The sequence below is a fragment of the Helianthus annuus genome, chromosome 2 (genome assembly GCF_002127325.2).
Source record: "Helianthus annuus cultivar XRQ/B chromosome 2, HanXRQr2.0-SUNRISE, whole genome shotgun sequence".
In the NCBI taxonomy this organism is placed as follows: domain Eukaryota; kingdom Viridiplantae; phylum Streptophyta; class Magnoliopsida; order Asterales; family Asteraceae; genus Helianthus; species Helianthus annuus.
This window is the reverse complement of record NC_035434.2, coordinates 166,543,001-166,554,544: the sequence shown is the minus strand read 5'-3', so window position 1 is coordinate 166,554,544 and position 11,544 is coordinate 166,543,001.

The window sequence follows — 11,544 nt, the reverse complement described above, 5'->3', positions numbered from 1 at the left end:
ATTGTGTCCACAAAGTTGTGTATCTTGTCACGGAAGTGAACAAGAACGTAATTGAATAACTTAACATAGAACCTTCCAAATGACGGTGTGCTATTCCTATAGCGCTGTACATGTTAAGGTTGGCTCATGAAGTTAATGACAAATATTGTGCAAGAAAGGCTTTTTCTACATGTATGTATACTAAGCATATCGATAAAGCATGTAATAATGGATTGAGTGATTTAAATAATGTGATTGATCTTGTGATTGTGATTTTGATAAGGTTGTATATATTGCACCCAAAAGTGTATAAAATGTAAAATGGGATCATGTAAACTCACGGTTGGAGAACTAGTGAAATAAACAAGTGAAGTAGGTGGAATCATAGTTGGAGAACCAAGATTTCCATTGTTCACTACTTATCAAAACACAAGTCTTTCAACATTGAGGATTGAAGACTTAGTTGGTTTCAACACTTTGTAGGTTACTTGGGACCTTTAGGGCAACAAGAAATTGAGTTTATGAACTTTTAAGTTTCTGATTTCATACCTCAACTCAAGTCTCCCAACAATGGTGTCACGGCCCCCGCCCCGGTTTTACCCGGTCCAGGAACCGCGGGACAGAAACCCGTGGTATTTATGTCTATAGCAGAAGTCTAGTAGGATCGTTTAAACTTGAAAATGCCCGATTATTATTTTATTTCATAATTCGGGATAAACCCCGTAATTTACAATAGAGGAATTTCACAAGGAATTCCCTGATTTTACAAAACATGTTTATTTATTTATTTGAGCCACTACTTCAAGCTTGTTAGTGCTCCGTAGCACTTTTCCTTGATTCACAGTAGATCACCTGAAACATGTTTTAAAATATTTTGTCAGTGGGAAAATACTGGTGAGTCACTCCATTTGATGAAATGACACATAGCTATAAATTACAGCATAAGAGCGATTACAATGGCTTCTATCTTATTTTTATCTGGCGTCGTGCCACCTCCTGGTGACGATGGTCATACCACTATTGGGTCCTGTCGCCCAAGTAGTGATGATTATCACTGTTAGGATTTATTAGCGTAACCGTGAGAAATTAGTAATGTGCACAATACTCCACTAGCCAGTGATTCAAGATAACCACGACTTAATCCCTGTAATTATAACTTTGAAAAATAGTTTGGAGTATTGTAAAACAATGTTGATAAAAAGAGAATGACTCACTTTGCAAGTTTAAACGGGCAGAGTTTAGCCTACTGATAAGCCTGATAACCTAATTTAAACAACAATGCAAACGAACTAGGTCAGTAACTAATACAGCATTTACGATAACACACGAGATTAAACCCTCACTACGAATGACAAAGTGCAACACTTAACATACATCGAATTCACGACGAATGACAAGGTATAGCCTTAATGTTGGCAGCACTTAAACATCCATCGGATTAGTTTACATCGATCGGACATTGAATCGTAGCAGCGATCGAGTTAATACCCGGTATCGTAGCAGCGTCTCCCTAATTAAAATTATAGTTTTGAGCAGTGTATCTTCGTTTTGATTGAAAATTTTCGACACAGAATGAAAGCCCCATGCACAGGCTATTTATAGCCTGAATTTGGGTTTTATGCGGCCCGCGTAAACCCATACATAACTCTTACGCGGCCCGCGTGGCCACCTAGTCTACTTGTAGGGCATATGTGTCACGAGTAGGTTCGCCAGTTGGTCAACACGTGATCCGGCAATGCTTATCTGGTCAACCTTAAGTTGATGCGGCCCGCGTAAGGCCATGCTCAACCCTTACGCGGCCCGCCTGAAGGTCAAGTTTCTTGTTTTCTTGGTTTTTCATGTACGTTAGGGTTTCAGGGGTCCAGGTTTTCACTTACGGGTCGTTTAGGGACCTTTTTGGCAGTCCTTACATCCTCCCCACCTTATTTAAAATCTCATCCTCGAGATTTACTGAAATAAGTGAGGATGTTTTCGCTTCATCTCCGATTCCAGCTCCCAGGTGTATTCGGGTCCTCTTTTTGAATCCCACTTGACTTTGACCAGCACGAGTCGTTTGTGCTTGAGAAACTTGACCTTTCTGTCTTCTATTTGAAGTGGTTTTTCAACAAACGTCAACTTTTCATTTACTTGTACATCTTGAAGAGGGACTACCAGAGATTCGTCAGATAAACATTTCTTAAGGTTGGATACATGAAATACATCATGTACTCCAGCTAACTCTTCTGGTAGTTATAACCGATAGGCAACTGGTCCTATGCGCTGAATTACTGGGAATGGTCCTACATACCTTGGACTTTGTTTCCCTTTCTTACCAAACCGAACTACTCCTTTCGAAGGAGAAACTTTCAAAAGTACCTTGTCACTGACTTGGAATTCTAGTGGCTTACGTCGATTGTCTGCATAACTCTTCTGGCGATCTCGAGCCGTCTTTAGTCTTTCCTTGATTTGCGTAATCTTGTCGGTAGTTTCTTGTACTATTTCAGGACCTGATAATTGACTTTCTCCTATTTCTGCCCAACAAACTGGAGTTCTACACTTTCGTCCATATAATGCTTCAAACGGGGCAGCTTCAATACTTGCATGGTAACTATTGTTATAGGAGAATTCAATTAAGGGTAGGTGATCATCTCAATTTCCACCAAAATCTATTACACATGCCCTGAGCATATCTTCCAGAGTTTGGATTGTCCTTTCACTTTGTCCGTCTGTTTGGGGATGATATGCGGTACTTAAATTTAATCGCGTCCCCATGGCTTCTTGGAAACTTGTCCAGAAATGTAAGGTGAAACGACTATCTCTGTCCGATACAATGGAGAGTGGAACTCCATGTAGGGATACTACTTCGTCTACGTATAGTTTGGCTAACCTTTCCATGCTGAAAGTTTCTTTCATGGGTAGAAAATGAGCTGATTTGGTTAATCGATCCACAATGACCCAAATCGCGTCATTGCCTTTTCTGGTTTTGGGCAACTTAGTAACAAAATCCATGGTTATTAGTTCCCATTTCCAAACAGGCATTTCTAATTGTTAGAGTAACCCTGAAGGTTTCTGGTGTTCAGCCTTAACTTGTGAACAAGTAAGACACTTAGATACATATCTAGCTATGTCCTTTTTCATTCCTATCCACCAGAAATTATTTCTTAAATCTTGGTACATCTTATTATTTCCAGGGTGGATAGTATACCTAGATTTATGGGCTTCCTTAGAATCTTGTTTCTTAAATCTCCCTGCTTAGGTACCCAAATCCTTTTCTTGTGGAATCTCCAAATTCCATCAGCTCCTTGCTCCAATTCCTTTATTCTTCCTTTCATTCCTTCAGCATCATCCTTGATTGCTGTTGCTTGAACATTCTTCAGTTGTTCCATTAAATCTAACTGTAGATTTAATCTAAGAGCACGAACTCGCTTTTGCTTTTCATGATACTTACGACTTAAGGCATCTGCGACTACATTCGCTTTTCCTTCGTGATATTGAATATCAGAATCGTAATCACTTAAAATTTCCATCCATCTTCTTTGCCTCATGTTCAACTCTTTTTGCCCAAATATGTACCTTAAACTTTTATGATCCGTATTGACAGTAAACTTACTTCCATACAGATAATACCTCCAAATTTTAAGGGCAAAAATTATCGCTCCTAATTCTAAGTCGTGAGTCGTATAGTTATCTTCGTGCCTTTTCAATTGCCTTGAGGCATACGCAATTACTTTTTTGCGTTGCATTAACACACATCCTAACCCTAGCTTAGAAGCATCGCAGTAGACTTCAAAATCTTCTGTTCCTTTTGGCAGTGCTAGAATTGGGGCGTTTGTTAACTTTTGCTTCAAAGTCCTAAAGGCCTCATCCTGCCTGGGTCCCCATTCAAATTTTACGGCTTTACAGGTTAGCTTAGTTAATGGCACCGCTATTTTGGAAAAATCTTTAATAAAGCGCCTATAGTATCCAGCTAATCCTAGAAAACTTCTAACTTCCGTAGCCGATTGCGGGGCCTTCCATTTGGTGATTGCTTCTATCTTAGAGGGATCTACATGAATACCTTTGTGATTCACCATATGACCTAAAAATTACACCTCCTATAGCCAAAATTCACACTTCGAGAATTTGGCGTAAAGGCTTTCCCTTCTTAACAAAGTTAAGAGTGCATGCAGGTGCACACAATGCTCATCCTGACTTTTGGAATAAATAAGTATATCGTCGATGAAAACAATTACAAATTTATCCAAATACGGTTTACAGATCCTATTCATCATGTCCATGAATGCTGCAGGAGCATTTGTTAGTCCGAAGGGCATAACTGTAAACTCGTAGTGTCCATACCTAGTTCTGAAAGCAGTTTTAGGTATGTCTTCTTCTTGTACCTTCAACTGATGATATCCGGAGCGTAAATCTATCTTAGAAAAATATCTAGCTCCCTAAAGTTGATCGAAAAGATCATCAATCCTAGGCAATGGGTATCGATTCTTAATTGTAACCTTATTCAATTCCCGATAATTGATACACATTCTCATCGAACCATCTTTCTTTTTCACAAACAACACTGGAGCTCCCCACGGAGAGGAACTAGGTTGTATAAATCCTTTGCTTAGTAATTCATCTAATTGCTTCTTTAATTCTAGCATTTCAGTGGGTGCTAACCGATAAGGTGCCTTGGCTATCGGTGTAGTTTCAGGAATTAGATGAATTCTAAATTCTACTTCTCTATCGGGTAGTACTCCTGGTAGGTCTTCCGGAAAGACACCCGGGTATTCTGATACTACTGGAATGTCCTTAAGTTCCTTACTTTTGGTATTAACTGTAACACCCCGTGTTTTCGAATGTCAAAGTCAAAGTCAAAGTCCAAGTCAACTTTGACTTCTTTGACTATAATTAGTCTATTTTATGTTTTATTTGTATTATGTGGAGTAAGTGTTGTTAATCAGAATAAATCGAAGTAATCGAATGTTTAATCGACGCGAACCGATTTACGACTGTGAATAGTAGGAAGTAACAATGCGATAGAGTTAATCAATCAATAATCAAGCTAATCGAATCATCAATCGAACTCGAGACTCGAACTATGCGAATTTGGTGTTATATTACTTGTGCGTGTGCCTTAGGTGTTACCTGTGCGTGCTTACTATATGTTTTGTGTGGTATTCAATCGAATCAATCGAAACTCGAAACTCAAGTCGAATGCAATCGAAAATCGAATTATGACGAATGGTAACGTAAGAATAGTGTGAAATATAGATGATTGTATGTTAGATATAGTGATTGGGACTAAAAGTAATTTGAATAGGAAACTCCATCGTATTCGTATCATCTTCAATCGAAATCGAAATATCGAAAATCGTCGCACCGAACACTCGAAACAGGCTGTTGATCGATCAGGCCGTCAGCCGATCGAACAGTGCAGCCGATCGGACGGACTGTCCGATCGAGCAGGCTGTTCGATCGGGATGCCTGGCCGATCGGCCAACCCTTTCCTCTTTTGGAGCCTATAAATAGGGCTGTCATTGTCATTCTTTCCACTTTTGGAAACTCTCTGACCGACCAGCTCGTGCTCCTCACCTTTTCTCAGATTTCTTCGGATTTCGGTAAGTTTTCATCCCAAATCTTGTACTTTCTTGATCAAAACATGCTCCTACACCTTTCTATCTTTCAAATCTTGATTTCTAACCGTGAAATCATCAAGATCTAAGCATTCTAGGATGATGTCATCATGGTGTTCTTCAAGAACATCATGTTTTGGCCTTAATCTACCATGAATAGCTCGGATCTAACCGATTTCCACATAAACAAGTTAAGATCTGTCACGGATCTAAACATTTACATGATGTAAAGGATTGAAAGGAGGATTTCCAACTTTCTTTCAACTCTTTTACACTCAATGCCTTCAAACCAGTAGAAACGGAGCTTGAGTCAACTCACTAAACATTATAGTGGATGAGTGGTTCAAGATTCGGATTCTATCAACGAGGTTCACCGATTTCGGGTAAACGTTGAGCTAACCGTTCCGAACAGTTCATCGACCGGACTTGGGTGATTCCTGTCCGAGCAGGGGAACAAGTAAGGACGAAAGCTCCATGGTTCAGCTCGTTGTCAAACTACCTCAATATAGCGTCAAATAATCAGAACAACCAAGTGTTAGACGAACAGGCCGACCAGGTCAGGTTGCTGGCCGAACGGTTAGGCTGTCCGAACGGACAGCCCAACCGATCGGACATGCAAGCCGATCGACCAGGCCAGCCGATCGGCTAGCATATGGCCCCACACTTTGACAATTTTATGAAATATAGTATTGAACGAGGTGATGTTCGATCGAACGAGCTGTTTGATAACATTACTCATCGGATCATGAGATACTATGCTTCAACCCTTAATCGATTCTACAACTCGTTCGTAGTATGGAGTGCCACCCGATCGAGCATGCTGTTCGATCGAGTGACATCCTGCTGAGGACTACTTCTGAAGTTCCTAACCGATCGGTTAAGCCGGCCGATCGAATAGACCGTTCGATCGATCGACCTGAAAGGTAAGAACACTTCAATGTTCTCAAATACTACAACGAAAACTTCAAAAGGTCAAACCATCATACACAAACACATCCTACTCAAAGGAAGAAACAATCCACTCGAACAGTCCAGCCGATCGAGCCTACCGGCCGATCGAACAGACTGTCCGAACGGACTGTCCAGCCGAACGAACAACCGGTTCGATCGAACCAACTGTCTGATCTACCAGGCTGTTCGACCCATCTTCACTTGTTTCCATTTTACGTGTTGCTCATCGTTATGCTATCAAACTATTCAGGCTAACCCTACTCTCAAGCGCTCCCTTCAATCCATCAATCAATCGTTGTGAGTATACTCGATCCCTTTTAGCTTTTAGCACTTTTGGGTGTTACATACGTCACTTATCAAATTCACAATCGAACACACTAGTCAATTATTTGAACGCTAACCGATTATGCATGTATTACGTGACTAAATGAATGCTTATTGATTGTGTTTACACGTGGAATGCTGTCTACCTGCCTTAATGACGTAGTACTATAGTTTGACTCAGCACCCGGTCACACGGGGGTTGTTAAGGACAATTACTTGCGTGGATTACGGTGGTAATCATGTATTGCGAACTGTCTCGGACAGTCAACCCGCAGTCATTGGTATCGATAGATCCATGTCGATAATTAACATGCTTCGTTTTCCTCTGTGTACGTGCTGGTTATGCGTAAACTATTTCGAACTCTATATGCTATTATCAAACTTGTATGCTCACCTTTACATTTATGTATTGACTGTATTTTAACGTATGTGACAGGTGTTTAAGATGTTTGCTTGCTAGGAAAGCGAGGCTAGAATAAAGCTCTAGAGGCCCCCAACAAATAGTTGTCTGTCAAGGAAGAGCGACTAGAGCATAGTTGTCTGTAGATCTTGTCAGGCTCGGTCTTTAGGAGCACTTGAACAATATTTATGTTATTAAATTAAATCTGAGTTGTCGGAACAGAATATTTGCCTAGTTGTTATCTGTAATAATATATTGTATTATTTGGGATACGGTATGGGACGTATCATTTAACTGAATAGTATTAACAGTTGTTGTGGAAACTCCTAGACAATCTGTTTCGCTCAGTGCCATGCCCCGATGATTCGACCATCGGTTGGGGTGTGACATTAACAACTACCGAAACCATATATGCTATTCCTTGTTTTCTTGAATAACTAGCTAACTTCATTACTGAAATGAATTTTAGTGGCTTTTGTGGCTTATCTCCTATAATCACCACTAATTCTCCTGTGGGTGTATGGATTTCTATGGAATTTTTATCACAGAGAATTCGAGCATGGTTGGCTACTAACCAATCCATTCCTAATACTACATCGAATCCAGCTAAATCCACAGGTAACAGATTTGCAAGAAATTTATAGCCTAAGAGCTCTATTTTTCCTTCTCGCAAAACCTTATCTATTTTATGAGTATTACCATCTACTGTTTCGACTGTAAAAATCTGCCTAAGGTTGGTTAAGGGTAAATTAAGAGCTTGGCAGAATGAAGTATTTATAAAACTTTGGTTTGCACCAGAGTCAAATAATACTTTCGCATAAACGTTGTGAACTAAGAACGTACCAGCTATGACGTCAGGAATCAGTTCGGCTTCCTGCGTAGTCAATTCAAAGACTCTTGCGTTCTTTTTAGTAGTTCCTTCTGCAGGTCTAGCTTTGTTATCTGCTGGTTTAACTAATTTCGGGCAGTCTGGCCTAAAATGTCCAGCTTCTCCGCAGTTGTAGCAGAGTGTTGCTTTCTTCTTCCTACAATCTTCTTCTTGATGTCCTGGAATTTTGTAGAAGTTGCAATACCCTTTGCATTTTCCAAAATGCTTTCTTTTGCAGGTCCGTAGAATGGAACAGTGGAAGATCGCCCGGTTCCTCTTTTCTTGAAATTACTGCTATTACCCACACGAAATCCTTGGGTAATCTTCTGGGCCACTTCCTTCTTCCTATTTTCCTCCCGCGTACGCACCAGCTTGTCAGTCAGAGTATTAGCTAACTCTACTGCATCATCGATCGTGCGGGGTCTCGCAGCTTTGACAATATCACGGATCTCGCTAATTAAACCCCAAATATAGCAAGAAATAAGTACCGGCTCTGGCGATGCCAGAGTTGGTACAATTATGGCATACTCGAATAATTTCGAAGTATACCCTCGACAGTCAACATCCACCATTCGGTGGCTCAGGAACTTGTTTGCCATTTGTTCTTTTTCATATTCGGGACAGAATTTTCTTTCCACCAATTTCCTAAATTCTTCCCAATTCATGGCGTAAGCTATGTCGCTGCCCTTGGCTTGTAATACCGTATTCCACCATTCTAATGCCTCTTCCTTGAAAAGGTGAGAAGCATACATGACTTTGTCTTCCTCCGCGCACTTACTTATTTTAATTACTGCTTCAGTTTTCTCTAACCAACGCAGTGCAGCAGTCGCACCTTCATTGCCTGCAAATTCGGCTGGTTTACAAGCAAGAAATTCCTTGTAAGTGCAACCAGGTGTTGCAGCTTTCATTCTTTTGTATACTGGGGCTTGAATCCCATTATCATTAATACTATTACTGGAATTATCGTCGCGCGCGCGTTTACTGGGGTGAGCTTGCGAAGGCTCAACAGGACTTTTTACCGCAGCGACGATTGCTGGAATAGCATTAACTATTCCCTGAGCGACGATGTTTACTATATCTTGCCGATTTAGAAAGTGATCCTCGTTATTATGTTCCGATTGATTAACTTCATTAACTGGTTCATTAACAGCGTGTTCCTTCTTTAGTATTTACTGAGTATCTTGAGGAATCTGATTGAGATGAGGTTCCCTTATCTTTTTGTGCACTATCTAGTTGACGATAGATGTCCGAAATTCTTTGCTTACCCATACTGTAAATTAACAAATAGTCAAATAACAAAAACACACATAATCACACTAACACCTATAGCCAAAATTGTCGACCTTGCGACTATTCGATTTTTATGTATTATATTATGCGTCTGTACACACCCGTTATCTTTCAAAGTTTTATTTTTAAGTTATTTCATAGGATTATATTTTTACTACTATTATTGTTATACAACCACAACCACACAACCCCATACTATCCCTGTTAGCTGGCATTTCAAAAACGATGTTCCCTCTCGTCGTATTTCTAGGAGATCTATTCTCCTACTTCCCGAATCCTATTTCCGGCATCCACCAGCTCCTCGCCATAATGGCGGAGTTCAGCCAAATTCTCATTGCTCATTGGTGGGTTCGGTGCAGGTTCCGGGTCGAACTGAGGGAAAAAGGTATTAGGGTTATTCATAAGGTTCTGAAATTGCCAGTCGATAGTCCACCATTCTTCTAGTGCTCCTGGTAGAGGTCTAGGGTGAACAATGGGATCTAGAATGGCAGGTTCTAGGTTAACGGGAAGTAGGGCTTCAGCTGGGTAATTAAAGAGGTTTTCATCGGCAGGTCCGATGAGGTCGCCAAGTGCCAATTTACGGTCCAACTCCTCCTCCCAGGATAGCATTCCATGGGTTTGCCTGGAACTCTCCCGAGTCTCTATTCCTTTTCCCTTGTCTTTTGGATCTTCCTTCTTGGAAACTTTCTGTGTTGCTGGTTTCTTCCTACGTACACGCCTCCAACCTACAAACCTCCGTCTCTTTTTCACTACTTTTTATTTCTCCTGTGGTTGGGCATGGAACACCATCGGCTCTTCAATATCTGCCTGGTATCCAGTGACAGTACCAGTGGTATCCATATCTGTGCTATGGATAGTGAAGTTTTGAAGGGCTTCTGATAGTTCATTCATACTGTTAGCACACACGAAGACACACACCAATTCTAAGTTAGAACTTTATAACTTAATTTTCACAGAATCACAAAATGGTAATCAGAAAAATTAAGTATTTCTAAATACTTATTTGGCTTAAACCAGTGGCTTTGATACCACCTTTTTTTGTCACGGCCCCCGCCCCGGTTTTACCCGGTCCAGGAACCGCGGGACAGAAACCCGTGGTATTTATGTCTATAGCGGAAGTCTAGCAGGATCGTTTAAACTTGAAAATGCCCGATTATTATTTTATTTCATAATTCGGGATAAACCCCGTAATTTACAATAGAGGAATTTCACAAGGAATTCCCTGATTTTACAAAACATGTTTATTTATTTATTTGAGCCACTACTTCAAGCTTGTTAGTGCTCCGTAGCACTTTTCCTTGATTCACAGTAGATCACCTGAAACATGTTTCAAAATATTTTGTCAGTGGGGAAAATACTGGTGAGTCACTCCATTTGATGAAATGACACATAGCTATAAATTACAGCATAAGAGCGATTACAATGGCTTCTATCTTATTTTTATCTGGCGCCGTGTCACCTCCTGGTGACGATGGTCATACCACTATTGGGTCATGTCGCCCAAGTAGTGATGATTATCACTGTTAGGATTTATTAGCCTAACCGTGAGAAATTAGTAATGTGCACAATACCCACTAGCCAGTGATTCAAGATAACCACGACTTAATCCCTGTAATTATAACTTTGAAAAATAGTTTGGAGTATTGTAAAACAATGTTGATAAAAAGAGAATGACTCACTTTGCAAGTTTAAACGGGCAGAGTTTAGCCTACTGATAAGCCTGATAACCTAATTTAAACAACAATGCACACGAACTAGGTCAGTAACTAATACAACATTTACGATAACTAACGAGATTAAACCCTCACTACGAATGACAAAGTGCAACACTTAACATCCATCGAATTCATGACGAATGACAAGGTATAACCCTAATGTGGGCAGCACTTAGACATCCATCGGATTAGTTTAAATCGATCGGACATTGAATCGTAGCAGCGATCGAGTTAATACCCGATATCGTAGCAGCGTCTCCCTAATGAAAATTATAGTTTTGAGCAGTGTATCTTCGTTTTGATTGTAAATTTTTGACACAGAATGAAAGCCCCATGCACAGGCTATTTATAGCCTGAATTTGGGTTTTACGCGGCCCGCGTAAACCCATACACAACTCTTACGCGGCCCGCGTGGCCACCTAGTCT